At 35.4% G+C, this 15,181-nt stretch overlaps 1 protein-coding gene across 7 annotated transcripts in view; it reads left to right on the top strand.

The window, feature by feature from the left end:
• LOC106877634 (uncharacterized) overlaps window positions 1-15,181 on the top strand; it is a 114,534-nt gene that overhangs the window by 30,339 nt on the left and 69,014 nt on the right. For all 7 annotated transcript variants that reach the window (XM_089356735.1, XM_089356731.1, XM_089356736.1 and 4 more), the window contains exon 2: window positions 2,045-2,130. The gene's annotated coding sequence lies outside the window, so the exon portion shown is untranslated. The remainder of the gene's footprint in view (window positions 1-2,044; window positions 2,131-15,181) is intronic.

Raw genomic sequence — 15,181 nt, 5'->3', positions numbered from 1 at the left:
ACTGTTGATTGATTTACATATATATCTATATATACATACATACATACATATATATATATATATATATATATATATATATATATATATATATATATATATATATGTATGTATGTATATATAGATATATATGTAAATCAATCTATATATATATAGACGGTTTAGATATAGATTCAAAATTGAATATGGTACTTATGCGTAGGCACCCGAATATCGCATCCCAAAAGGATAGGTGATTAAAATCAAAAAATAAGCAACACGGATTTCAAAAGTGATTGCAGTACGCACGTTTCATGTTACTTCAATTTATTTAAGCAATGCGAGCATTACCTTAAATGCAATATAAAGAGCAATCTTCAGCTGCACTAAAAATGCAAGATGGACTTATGTTTTCTTCCTCACATTTGGATTTTTATGTATTCTCTCTCCCACTTGGATTTGAAATGTTGCCACATTTATAATATGTCTTTTCTACAGTAATTTTTTTCTGCATTTTTCGTGCAGCTGAAGATTGCTCTTCATATTGCATTTAAGGTAATGCTCGCATTACTTAAATAAATTGAAGTAGCATGAAACGTGCGTACTGCAATCACCTTTGAAATCCGTGTTGCTTATTTTTTGATTATATATATATATATGGTTGTGTGTGTTTGTATCTGTGACCAATTTGAATATTTTATAAAAAGTTAGGTAGAACAAATGTTTGAAATATTAATTTGCATTATAGTCATAATGTGTGTGGAAACCAAGATTATGTGATTTTCATACCATTCCCTAAAGTCTACACCAGATTTTATATTGCAAAATATTTTGTTTTAAAATGTTCATATATCTTTCAAAATCTTCTATCATAATTTTATGGGAGAACTTTCACATTGTTTCCAAAAACCAGCTTATGAATCAAACCACTGTTTATTTTACTGAACATTTTCAAATTCTTCATTGTTTTAAAAATAAGTATCAACTCTTTAGCATTTAAACCGTATCCAGCCAAAATATTCTACCTGTTCTTTGTTAAAACTAGCCAGATCTGATCTCTCACACCTACTGTATAATGTTATTCTAAAAATAAACCATCACATCATCAAAATCTCAAAGCAACGAGATGATGCTTAATTATTCAAAATAATGTGAATAAATAAGCATTATATTTGACAGTGTAATCTGAATGTTAAAGAGTTAGGGGTATTTCAATGAAGCAAAATATCTACAATCAAGATGCGAAATTGGGTCTGGCACTCCACTGGCTGATAGGCTGCCTCCCTGTTTTCTGCTACAAAAGAGACAATGGTATTTTATCACAGTTTCACTCTAATTAGCTAATTTATTTGATTCATTAAACTCAAATATATTTTGGTAAATTTTTTGAAATGATTTTTTTTCTTTTTTTCTTTTTTGTACTTCTGAAATTATTGCTTCTTCTGAAACAGTGTATACATATATGCATATAGTATCCACAGCTGTCCTTGTTTTGCCTGAATATGATGTCTCTGTTAAGAACAATCCCATTGTGTCGCAATGCATGAAAAAAATTCTAATACAAACAACAAACCATTTCATTCCCTCTATATATTATATTCTATTTATGATAATGTAACATTTTATCCGTTGTCTGGTTGTTTTCAATTATTTAAGAATCCTAGTTTTTCAGTTTCTTTGCCATTGTTAGCAGCCTTCAGCTGTATGTGTGCGTGTATTTATATGTATCTGTGTCATCCCATTATCATTTAACATCCATGGATATATATATAAACACACATGCACACAAGCATGCACATGTTCACATACACATACACACAACAGGATTTTATACAATAATTCTACCAAACTCAGCTGAAGATCAAGGTAGAAAACACCCAAGCTGCAATGCAGTGATGATAAAAAAAAAACTCATGGTTACTAAGTGCAGGCATGTTTGTATCCAGCTGTTTTAATAAAAAAACCTCCATGTTTATTCAATTTATACTTTTATCTCTGTAGTATGTTACCTTTCTCTACCCCCATTTCTCTGTTACCTTAAATAACATTGATCATTTTCTCTTTACAGCCACATGGAAACTAGATATGAATGAAGTTATTGACTGATGAATATTGACAGATGACTATGTTGATTTCAGCACATCTTAATCAAATGTAAGATCATTTAGCTTCCTTCTTCTAGAACTTCTTATTAACCTACTGCATGTATACTGAATATATTTTAACTTATATTGTCTCTATATTAACCTACTCTCTCTCTCTCTCTCTCTCTCTATATATATATATATATATATATATATATATATATATATATATATTGTGTATATATTAGCCTATTGTGTTTATATTGTATATATATTGAAATATTGTGTATGTATTAACTTATTGTATATATACTGTATATATTGGGTCATCCCATGAGTAATGCAGTTTTTTTTATACTTCTTTTATTTTTCAAAATTAAGATAAACAAAGTTCTTTTTTAATCTGAAATATACTCTCCTTCATTCTCTACAATGATCTTCCATCTATCTGGTAGACTTGCGAGGACCCTCTTCCAAAATTCACTTGTCCATGATGAAAAATACTCCTCCAGTAATGTTCTGACCTCACATACAGAATTCATATTTTCCGTCCAAATGAGTTTGAAGAATGTGGTACGAGTAATAATATGATGGGCAATGTCCAATGAATATGGTGGGTGAGGCATTGTTTCCCATTCAAACGGCTCCAGCCTTTGGAATGTCATCCTCGCTGTATGTGGCCAAGCATTATCCTGATGGAAAAACACCTTTCGTCTTGAAACCAAAGATGGTTGTTTTTCTTCTAGCACTAACTTAAGCTGCTCTAGCCGCTTGCAGCAGATCTCCTTTGTTATTGTTTGGTTTGGGGTTAAAAGTTCAAAGTGGACTAAACATTTCATATCCCACCAAACAGAAAAAAGTACCTTATGTGGGTGAAGACCTTCTCTAGCCTAGGGTGCTGGTGTTTCTCCTTTCCCTACCCACTGTCTTCAGCACTTGACATTTTTATAGAGAGCCCATTTTTCATCATCAGTCACTATTCAGTCCAAAAAGGTTTTTTCATGAGATGTTACAGCAAAGAAGAGCATACATTCACTTTCTGCACTTGATCAGACTTGGAAAGTTTGTGAGGAACCTACTGACTCAATTTGTTGACTTTTCCAATGGCACACAGGTGTCAATGAATGGTTGAATGACCAAATCCAAGCTTCTTTGCTAGTTCCTTAACACTTACAATGGGATTTTGTTCCACCAGGGTTTGCAGGATGTCCTCGTCGAGCTCTGCAGATCTTTCAGGACAAGGCTCATCTTCTAGGCTGTAGTTTGCAGCTTGGAATTTCTGGAACCACTGTTGTTACTGGCTTATGCTTATTGTCCGATCCCCATTTACTGCATTAATATTCCTTGCACTTTCCGTTCCATTGTTGCCTTTATTGAACTCATAAAGCAAAATATACTGCATATGCTCCTTTGAAACTTCCATTATAGCTTTGAAAAAATAACTGTTAAAATCGAACTGCACTCTTCAAAACTTGCATTAAGAATAAGGACAAGGTAAAATTATTACCTGCTTTTATTGCAAGTTGATGCAAGTAGTTTATCCCGTCTCCCTCTGACTTTAAGTTCATGCAATTGAAAAAACGCGTTATTTATGGGATGATGCAATATAATTAACCTATGGTGTGTATATTGTATATATGTATTTATCAACTGTATGTGTAACCATATGTAGATTAACATAATTAACGTGCTGTATGTACACTATTTATTACTGTAAATTATTGTATGTAGATTAACCTTCTGTATGTATACTGTTGGTTACATATTAACCTATTGAACCATGATTAAGGTTACTATTGGTTTCATGTTGAAAGAGAAATCCCTTAACAATTATCAAGCCTGCTACATAGAACATCAGTATTTAACTCCATTTTGGATTAAAACAGTATCTACAATGTTGATACTTGTTAAGCTTAACATGAAACTAATGGTAGCCTTAATCCATATATATATATATATATATATATATATATATATATATATATATATATACCTTCTAAATATATTTTAACTTACTCTATTTATAATAATCTGTGGTAATGTATGATAACTTGTTGTACGTATATATTCCTACTGCACGTATACTATAAGTTATTTCAGTCCAGTTATTTAGTTTTTTTTATATCCTCAGAAATAAAGGTAAATGGTGGTAGATTGACAGAATTGCTAGAGAATCAGAAGAAATGTCTTGTAGTATTTACTCCCACTCCTTAAATCCAGAGTTCAAATCCTGGTCAACTTTTCGTTTCATCCTTCCTGGGGTTGATAAAATGAAGTCGCCTGTCAACTAACGATCTCACTCCAGAATCTCCGGCCTTGAAACATTTATTAGAAATAAACAACATTTTGGTGATATCCTTTAGAAAGGTATAAATTCAGAAATCCTTGTTTATGTTTTCCTAAATTACTTATCCATCACCCATAGTACCACCATAAAGCTTCCACCTGGAGCTTTGGGTCCCTTTAGTGGGTCTAAGGATTACTACTTCCCTTTCTCTTACCTGTCTTAGAGAACCTGAACATAGGTGTTAATGCAGCCTATTCCTCATCTCACTAAACCATTAAAAACAAAACTAAACTATACTAGACCTCATTAGAGGCAGCAGAGTGCTAGAAACAGTAGAATAGGGGTGGGGAACTCTTGTTCATGGTTAAAATTTCATCCACATTCAAATCTGAAACTGTTAGCTGACAGTCTCTTAAAACCCAGATGAATATAAGAGTTTAAACCTTGATGTGTGTGTGTGTGTGAAGTATGATATGTAGATAGCTATTTTAATTCAATGTTGCTTTAATTGTTGTTCACAATATCAATGAGAATTTTGTTCACCGTTTCCTATATTGGAAATGGAGCCAATTTCATGTTCTGAAATTGGTTCCATTTTTTAATGCTCATACCATATGTATCAGTCAAAGAAAATGAATTATGAACATCGTTATTGCTCTATATTTCTGTTGTATGCAAGGGTGGGCTGAAAGGTTCATAAGCTGACCAATAAGGAATGATACTAGAACTGTGAAATCTTGCATGCATTAATTTCAACCCCTCTTATTAATAACTTCATTGTTTCTTTCCATCTGACTGTTCAAAGAAACTTTAAAAATAACTAGTAGTGACTTCTGTTAAAAATGGACAAAATTTGGTACTGTGATGCCAGAAAAAGAGTTTCACCCTGAACAACGTTTATGCTGACAAGGTTGCTACATTAGAGGATGATACTCTAGCATTATCAAGAGTGCAAAAATGGGCAGCTGAATTGAGGAGAGGAAGAAAGAGTCTTGATGATGACCCAAGGAATAGATGATAGGTGAGTGACTATAAATCCGATAGCCAATGCTATTAGCATATCCCATGAGAGATTTGAGAATATTCTGCACAATGAACTTGGCATGATGAAGGTTTCTGTTTGGTAGGTGCCACATATTCGGACAACCGATCAAAAGCACACCAGGCTGATCATATCACAGGAAAATCTGATATTGTTTGAGGCAGATCCAGTTGGTTTCCTTGAGCACTTCCTAAGCCAGGATGAGTGTTGAGTTCATCACTTTGAGTCAGAGACAAAGAAACAATCCATGCAGTGGAAACACCCCTTCTCACCTGCTCCAACAAAAGTCAAGGTTGTTTCATCTCTAGGGAAGACAGCGACCTCAGTTTTGTGGGGATGCTAAAGGTATTGTGTTTATTGACTATCTTAAAAAAGGCCACACTATCAATGGAAAGTACTATGCCAACTTACTATGGCAATTACAAAAGCTATCAAAATCAAACACCCTGGAAAACTAATGAAAGGGGTCTTGTTTCATCAGAACAGTGCTCTAGCACACAAGTCCTTGGTTTCAATGGCTGCAAATCTCCTGATTTGGCTCCGTCTGACTATCATCTGTTCCCCAACATGAAAAAATACTTGGCTGGTAACTGGTATATGATGAGGTCATATCTGTTGTTGCTATAGTTACTTTTGAAGTCTTCTTTGAACAGTCAGAAAACAGTTTCCTGGAAAGAAACAATGCAGTCATTAATAAGTGTTGAAATTAAAGCATCCAAGATTTCACAGCAGCACTCCTAGGAACTTTTCAGACCACCTTTGTAGAAGGAATGCAATGTATATTAGCAATGTGGTGTGTAATACATTATATTATATGATAATTATTTACGATACTTTGTAATAGAAATATAATATATATATATATTAGTAGAATTATATTATAATTTATGTACAACACATCATAATAGCAATGTAATATATAATACGATAAATGTGATGTATAATTCATTTTTATCACAATGCAATTTATTATACATTGCTAATGGGCATTATCTTGCTATTATAATGTAACAGATAATATATTACAATAGCAATGTGATGTATACAAACGGTGTGATAGCAATGTAATGTATATAAGCAGTATGTTATATATAATACATCATAATAACAATATGATACATATATGTATGTATGTTTGTATGTATTGGGTCATCCCATGAATAATGAGGTTCTTTTTATACTTCATTTATTTTTCAAAATTAAGATAAACAAAGTTCTTTTTTAATCTGAAATATACTCTCCTTCATTTTCTACAATGCTCTTCCATCTCTCTGGTAGACTTGCAAGACCCCCTCTTCCAAAATTCACTTGTCCATGATGAAAAATACTCCTCCAGTACTGTTCTGACCTCATCTACAGATGATTTTGAAGACTGCAGAATAAATGATAGTAAGATGGGGCAATGTCCAGCGAATGTGGTAGGTGGGGCATTGTTTCCCATTCAAACTGCTCCAGTCTTTGGAATGTCATCCTTGCTATATGTGGTCAAGTATTATCTTGATGGAAGAACACCTTTCGTCTTAAAACCAAAGATGGTCATTTTTCTTCCAGCATTGAAACCATATCGTTTGGTTTTGGACTAAACCTTTCATATCCCACCAAACAGATAACAATACCTTATGTAGATGAAGACCTTCTTTAGCCTGGGGTACCGGTGTTTCTCCTTTCCCTACCCACTGTCTTTGGTGCTTGACATTTTTATAGAGAACCCATTTCTCATCACCAGTCACTATTCAGCCCAAAAAAGGTTTATTCATGAGACATGACAGCAAAGAAGAGCATACATTCACTTTCTGTGCACATTGGAATCCATTGACCCAGTTTGCTTCTCTGCTAGTTAATGCAGTTCTATATTTAAGAGATGAGGAATTATGTGCATTATTTACATTCAACGGATATTTGTCCTCATCTTGTTTGTTGTTAACATGTTTTGGCTGATATACCCTCCAGCCTTCTTCAGCTGAAATTTCAAACCTGGGTTCTCATTCCTAAGGTATTTTTCGATGTTATTATTATTATTATTATTATTATTACTATTATTATTATTGTTCAGGTCACTGCTTGGAATCGAACTCGGAATTCCGGGTAGAGGTAGGAGTACATAAAGGTTCAGTCCTCAGCCCTCTCCTATTTATCATAGTCCTCCAGGCAATAACAGAAGAATTCAAGACAGGAAACTTCTCTATGCTGATAACCTAGCTCTAATTGCTGAGTCACTATCAGAACTAGAGAAAAGGTTTCAGGTGTGGAAGCAAGGATTAGAATCGAAGGGCCTTAGAGTCAACCTAGCTAAAACCAAAGTCTTAATAAGTAGGAAGGCAGACAAACCACAAATCCCTTCAGGTAGACGGCCCTGCTCAATCTGCAGAAAAGGCGTAGGTAGAAATTCTATAAGGTGTACACAGTGTAAGCTATGGACACATAAGAGGTACAGCAATATCAAAGGAAGGCTAACTGGGAAGATAGTTTTTGTATGTGGCAGATGCTCAGGAGCAATAAACACTGAAAATGTGCAGAGAACAACTTCTGCCACATTCCAGGGAGAAAAACTAGAAGTAGTTGACAGCTTCCGTTACCTAGGTGACCAAGTCAGTAGTGGGGGTGGGTGCAATGAATGTGAGCTGCTAGAATAAGAATAGCCTGAGCAAAGTTCAGAGAGCTCTTACTTCTGCTGGTGACAAAGGGCCTCTCACTCAGAGTAAAAGGTAGACTGTATGACACTTGTACGAACAGCCATGCTACATGGCAGTGAAACATGGGCCATGACTGCTGAGGACATGTATAAGCTCGGAAGGAATGAAGCCAGTATGCTCCGCTGGATGTGTAATGTCAGTGTGCATACTTGACAGAGTGTAAGTACCGTGAGAGAAAAGTTGAACCTAAGAAGCATCAGATGTGGTGTGCAAGAGAGACAACTGTGCTGGTATGGTCATGTGGCGAGAATGGGTGAGGATAGCTGTGTGAAAACGTGCCACACCCTAGCGGTTAAGGGAACCTGTGGAAGAGGTAGACCCAGGAAGACCTAGGATGAGGTGGTGAAGCACAACCTTCGAACATTAGACCTCACCGAGGCAATGACTAGTGACTGAGACCTTTGGAAATATGTTGTGTGTGAGAAGACCCGGCAAGCCAAGTGAGACCATAACCCGTGGCCTATGCCAGGGGTTTAACCAGCCCATTTATGCGTACCTTTCCTTCATTGGACACTAAACTCTGCTTGCGAAGACCTGTTGAGGCAAGTGAAATTGAAATCACATTCAATGACTGGCATTCGTTCTAGTGGAGCGCTAAGAGCAACATCCGAGCATGATCGTTGCCAGAAGCAGCTGACTGACTTCCATGCCAGTGGCACGTAAAAAGCACCATTCGAGCGTCATCGTTACCAGTGTCGCCACACTGGCACATGAAAAAATGTCCGTGCGAGGTCATTGCCAGCTCTGCTGGACTGGCTCCTGTGCAGGTGATACATAAAAAACACCATTTGAGCGTGGCTGTTGCCAGTACTGCCTGACTGGCCCTCATGCCGGTGGCACGTAAAAGTACCCACTACACTCTCAGAGTGGTTGGCATTAGGAAGGGCATCCAGCTGTAGAAACTCTGCCAGATCAGATTGGAGCCTGGTGCAGCCATCTGGTTCACCAGTCCTCAGTCAAATCATCCAACCCATGCCAGCATGGAAAGCGGACGTTAAATGATGATGATGATGATGATGTAGTGTATAATATAATAGCCATGTAATATATAATAGAAATGTAATTCATATTAGCAATGTGATGTATATTAATGATATAATGTATAATACATAAAAAAGCGCTTGCGCTGGTGTCATGTAAGAAGCACCCAGTACACTCTGTAAAGTGGTTGGCATTAGGAAGGGCATCCAGCCATGGAAATACATGATTGGAATCTGGTGTAGCTCTCTAGCTTGCCATCTCTAACCAAACCATCTAACTCATGCCAGCATGGAAAATGGACATTAAATGATGAAAAGTAAAGAAAATATACACTGCTTATAGTAGCAATGTAATACGTATCATAATTCTAATTCCATCATGAGGACAGCAATTTTGAGGAGAGGCACAAGTTGATTGCATCAAGCCACGTACTTGACTGGTACTTTATTTTATCAGCACTGAAAGGATGAAAGGCAAAGTTGACTTCAGTGGTATTTGAACTCAGAGCCAGAAGAAACAGTGCTGTATATTTTGTCCAACACACTAAAAAGTCTAACAGCTTGCAGCCCTAATGTAATATATAATAATATCACATTCTAGTGATAATTGTAAAAATTTCCATAAAATCTCTGCTAAGATTTAACATAGATTTTCTAAATTGGAAATCAATGACTGTACTTACTGTATTGACATAGTTTAAGAAAGTAACTTCAAGGTTTTCAAAAATAACTGATCAATAATCTGAAGTAACAATTGTATAAACATTATTGTATATTAGGAGAGTCATTTTGCCAATAACAAACACATAATTCTATTTCACTACTTATTATTATTATTATTATCATCATTACTATTATTATTATTCAACTCGGTAATAATTTAACTAATCAATTCCTTGATTAATTGTTCAATCAATTGATCGATCAGCTGGTTTGTCACAATCCTTTCATTATCATTCAACAGCCTCATCAATGCCATGGCCCTCCTCATTACTATGGGCCTCTTTCATCTCTTCAATCTGGGTCTCCCAACTTTTCTATTTTTTATGTATATTTTGTGCATGTTCGTGTGTGTGTGTGTGTGCGTGTGCATGCGTCCATGGTGTGTTTTTTGTTGGGGTTTGATTTTTACTTTTAATATCGTTGGTTAGTATCATTCTGAGAAGACTAGTTGTGTGCTATATGTGTGCGTGCACACACACACACACATACACACACACACACACACAAGCCTTCTTGCTGCTTTTTTCCTTTTGACTGATCACATTTTACAGTTTATGGCTGTCTGCCTCTTCAAATTAATTAAATCACTGTAAATTTACATAGATTTTCATTTTTTGATTTTCTTCAGTTGAATAATTAACTGGCTCATACTTAAGAATTGTCTTAGTATAAAGTTTGATTTATTTTAATGTATTTAACTTCAGATAATGCTGTGCTAACAATTCCAAAGAAGAATGAAATAACTTTATACATGGCACTTTTGACTAGTAACTTTAAGTTCTTTGTAGTGTATAGAAAAAGTAATAATAAATGTGTATATTCTGTACACCTTCTTTATTCTTTGATTTAAATTTCAAACTTCCAAACCTACCTTGATTGAACTTAATCAAAAAGGGATTGTCTCCCCTATGACAGCTGATCACCAGGGGTTTCATCATGTATTTTAATTAGTTTATTGCTTTTAATAAATACTTTTTTCAGCCACCTTATTAATCTGTAGATATGGCAGTTGTGCTCTCTTGGATTGAACCCCAACTTCTATATTTGAAACTTCTCTTCCTATTAATTCTGTAATAAGAACTTGCTTAACTGTTTCCAGAATCTAGTTTTTCATTTTTATTAACACTGACAACTGACTCAAAATGCTGGACTGTGGAATTGGTTATGTCATATTCCTGGCAATAATGTTTCTTAATTCACACCTGGTCTTCAATTAACTGCACTTAGGCTCCATAGAATACAACAATTTTTATTCAGTTGGAATATGTGAATCTTCAGAAATATCAATCATTGAAATCATCCAACCAATATATTTCTTCGTAATGGCTTCATTGACAAATCTGAGAAGAGATGATTGTCTGTTTTAACATGATCCTTGTGTGGCTTTAATGTAACTTAGCATTAGTTCTCTGTAATTTTCTAATCTCATTTATCTAAATTCTAAAACTAGGAAGGAAACCCTTTAAAAAGATATGGTTACTGTTCTGCAAATGAATAATAACAATAATAAAAATGGATTCAAAATTTGGCACAAATCTAACAATTTTAGGGAAGGGAACAATCAATTCAAGTACTCAGATAGTTCTTATTTTATCGACCCTGAAAGGGTGAAAGATTAAGTTAACCTCAGCAAAATTTGAAATCAGAATGTAAAGAGCTGGAAGAAATGTCACTAGTAATAGGTGGGGTCAGCTGAAAAGTTCATAGGCTGACCAAAATACTCACATGGAATGTGACCAAATGAGATTTATTTTTCAACATAGACTCCTTGCACTCTACACACTTCTTCCATCAATGTTGTAGTGCTTGGATTACATTGGTGAAAATTTCATCTTGTTCATCAAAAAAGATCAACAGCAGTGTTTATTTCATGCTGGAGAACAGGTGATAGTCAGATGGGGCCAAATCAGGAGAATATGGAGGGTGGTCAACAAGTTCAAAACTACAGTCACACACAGCAGCCATTGAAACCAAGGATTCGTGTGCTGGAGCTTTGTCCTGATGAAACAAGATCCTTTATGTCAGTTTTCCTGGGCATTTTGTCTTGATAGCCTTTTGTAACTGCCTCAGCAAGTTGGCATAATACTCTTCATTGATGCTGTGGCCCTTTCCCCGATAGTCAACAAACACAGTGCCTTTTGCACCCCAAAAAACTGAGATCATCTCTTTCCCTACCAATGAAACAACTTTGGCCTTCTTTGGAACAGTTGAAGAGGAGTGTTTCCACTGCATGGATTGTCTCTTTGTTTCTGACTCTAAGTGATGAATCCAACACTCATCCTGGGTTAAGGAAACCTTCTAGGAAACCAGCTGGATCTACCTGAAACAATGTCAGATTTTCCTGTGATGTGATCAGCCTGGTGCACTTTTGATCAGGTATCAGAAGATGTGGCACCCACTGAGCAGAAACTTTCATCATGTCAAGTTCATTGTGCAGAATATTCTCAACTCTTTCATGGGATATGCTAAGAGCATTGGCTATTTAATTTCTATTCAATCATTTATCTTCCATCACCTGTGATGAACACAGTCAATGTTTTCCTTGGTGGTGGCAGTTGCAGGAGTTCCAGACCATGGGTCATCTTCAAGACTCTTCTTTCCCTTCCTAGATTCAGTTGCCCACTTTTGCACAGTTTATAAAGATGGAACATCATCCCCTAATGTAGCAACCTTGTCAGCATGAATGTTGTTGGGGGTTAAATCTTTTTTTCTGCAGATACTTGATAAAAAGCACAATGCCAAACTTTGTCCATTTCGAAGAGCAGTCACTACTAATTACTTTTGAAATCTTCTTTAGAAATAAGCAATGCAGTTATTCATAAAAAAAGTTGTAATTAATGCCTGCAAGATTTCACAGCTCTAGCATCACTCCTTCATAGTCAGCCTATGAGCTTTTCAGTCAACCCTTGTAATCCTTTCTAAAGTCTTGATTAATACTTCATTTTATCAACCCCCAAAAAATGAGAGGTAAATTTGACCTCAGTTGAATTTAATCTCAGAATGTAAAGAGCCGGAAGAAATGATGCTAAACATTTTGTCCAACCTGCTAATGATTCTGCTCGCTCACTGCCTTAATAATATAATATAATAATAATAATAATAATAACAACAACAAAGCAACAAATACTTTTATGGCATTCAAACCTCTCCCATGTCTTCTATAGTAAAACAGAGACTGACTGATTTGATGGTGAAGCAGTAAACTAACTGGAAATTGATGACTAGATTGATGGTTTATAACTAGGAAGTGATAACTAAATTGATGGTTTACAGGGTTACTGATGAATTAATTCTTTGCCCTATAATGTTAATCAATCAAAATTCCAACTTTGCTAAACAGACTTCTTGTATATATTTGGAATTGATAGTTGCTGGAAATCTTTACATTAATTTTTAATGGACTTTAAACGATGATGATGAGTAGGGTATGTTGGGTGAGTGAGTATTCTTAATATGAAAAATAATTCATATCAGGTGTGGCTGTGTGGTAAGAAATTTTCTTCTCTACCACATGGTTTCGGGTTCAGTCCCATTTTGTGGTGCCTTGGGGAAATGTCTTCTGTTATAGCCTTGGGCCAACCAAAGCTTTATGAGTGGATTTGATAGACAGAAACTGAAGACTGTCATGTGTGTGTGAGTCTTTTTGTCTAGGTTTGTCACCCTCCACCACTTGACAACTGATGGTGTGTTTACATCCCCATAACTTCAGCAAAAAGAGACCAATAGAAAAAGTACTAAACTTAAAAAAATAAATCTTAGGGTCAATTCATTCAACTAAAAACTTTTCAGTGTGGTGCCCCAACACAGTTGCAGTCTAATGACTGAAACAAGTAAAAAATAAAAGGATATATATTCTTAATAATCTATAGTTGACTAATAAATGACTAGTCTTTTTTTGTTTCATAGTCTCATTAACCTCTCTAAAATAGACTATTTCACATGAGATATACAATCACAGCTAGGCCCATCATAAGGCATGGGAACACTAGACAGTTTCCCAGGGGCCTCAAGAGTCTAGAGGCCCAATTCTGACCTATGTGTATTGTGGCATGTTGTCAATAAATAAATGCCTTAGGGCTCACTGCATTGATTTGGTAGGGAGGGAGTGAGGCTATAAGGCTACCTAGACAGTCCTGATTGCAACTGTTGGGTTCTCCTCTGATTGCCAGTGTAAGTTAAGCAAGAAATAGTTCTATGTCCAGAAATGGTAATTTATTTTTTGGCTTGACACAAGAGAGAGTGAAAGAGAGTTAATTAAACTGACTGTGGTATCATACCAACCCTCATTTTATCTACTTGGGAAAGATTAACTAATTAAAGTTAATTCCAGGAAGGTTTGAGTTCAGAACGTTGTGACATCATGCTTCTACATGGTTGCTCAACCTACTAGAAATAGCAATCAGAACTCTTCCAAATTACATTATATCTTAAAACCAAGTCCAAGAAAGATATATCCCCTCTGAAACAGTATGTTGGTCACTAATGGAATGTCTTTGACCATAGGTTTGCCCAGTTGACTGATTTAGGTCTGAACAATAAGAATTGATATCTGTGTCAAATTGGGAAATTTTATCCTTCTTAAATAATTGTTTCTAATTTAAGTGCTAGGCCAGTAGTCTTAGGGAATGGTTTAGTCAATGCCATTGACCCAGTACTTCATTGGTACTTTATTTTATTGAGATCAGAGGGATAAAAGGTAAGGTTGACATCAGAGGGATTTTAAATTCAGAATGTAAAGAGTTGGAAGAAATACGATATATTCAGTGCTCTAACAATTCTGCCAGCTTGCCTCTTTGACATTTTTAAAAAAATTATAACTTGAAAGATGTGCATCAGTAAGATTATAAATTGCTGATGTTAATACAAGTTAACAGCCTGAACTTATTAGCATACACGAACTATTATGAATACTACTATTATGGAATTATATTAGCATCAATCACTTTTGTTGAGAGTAAGGAACTTTGTTAGCAGATTCACATGGCACAACTCATAAATTACATTTCTACCCACTCTCTTCACTTTCTTTAACCCAGCTATCATCTAGTACAAACTTTATACTGTTTTGTACATGCCACTTACTTTAACAATGAACAGGGGGTTTACTTGAAATGTCTCCTACATCCTAGATTTTATCTTTTAGTAGCTCAGTTTCATTGACTTTGAATTATGATTATACACTAAAGACTCCCTGAGTAATTGAGAGTAGTAACAGCACTAACTGTCTCAATCAGCAGGTTAAATCGATCTCACTGTTGATGCTCCATATTCACTGTTACTCAGTCCTCTCATATTTTGATATTTCCATTCTCTTTACTTTACATTTTCTGAGTTTCTGCTTCTGTAAGTCCATAATGTTTTGTATTAAATGTGTCATCAGTTTTAAGAGCTCCTTT

This window comes from Octopus bimaculoides, chromosome 8 (assembly GCF_046866305.1).
Source record: "Octopus bimaculoides isolate indiv1 chromosome 8, ASM4686630v1, whole genome shotgun sequence".
Classification (NCBI taxonomy): Eukaryota; Metazoa; Mollusca; class Cephalopoda; order Octopoda; family Octopodidae; genus Octopus; species Octopus bimaculoides.
This window is presented reverse-complemented; position numbering and strand designations above follow the sequence as displayed.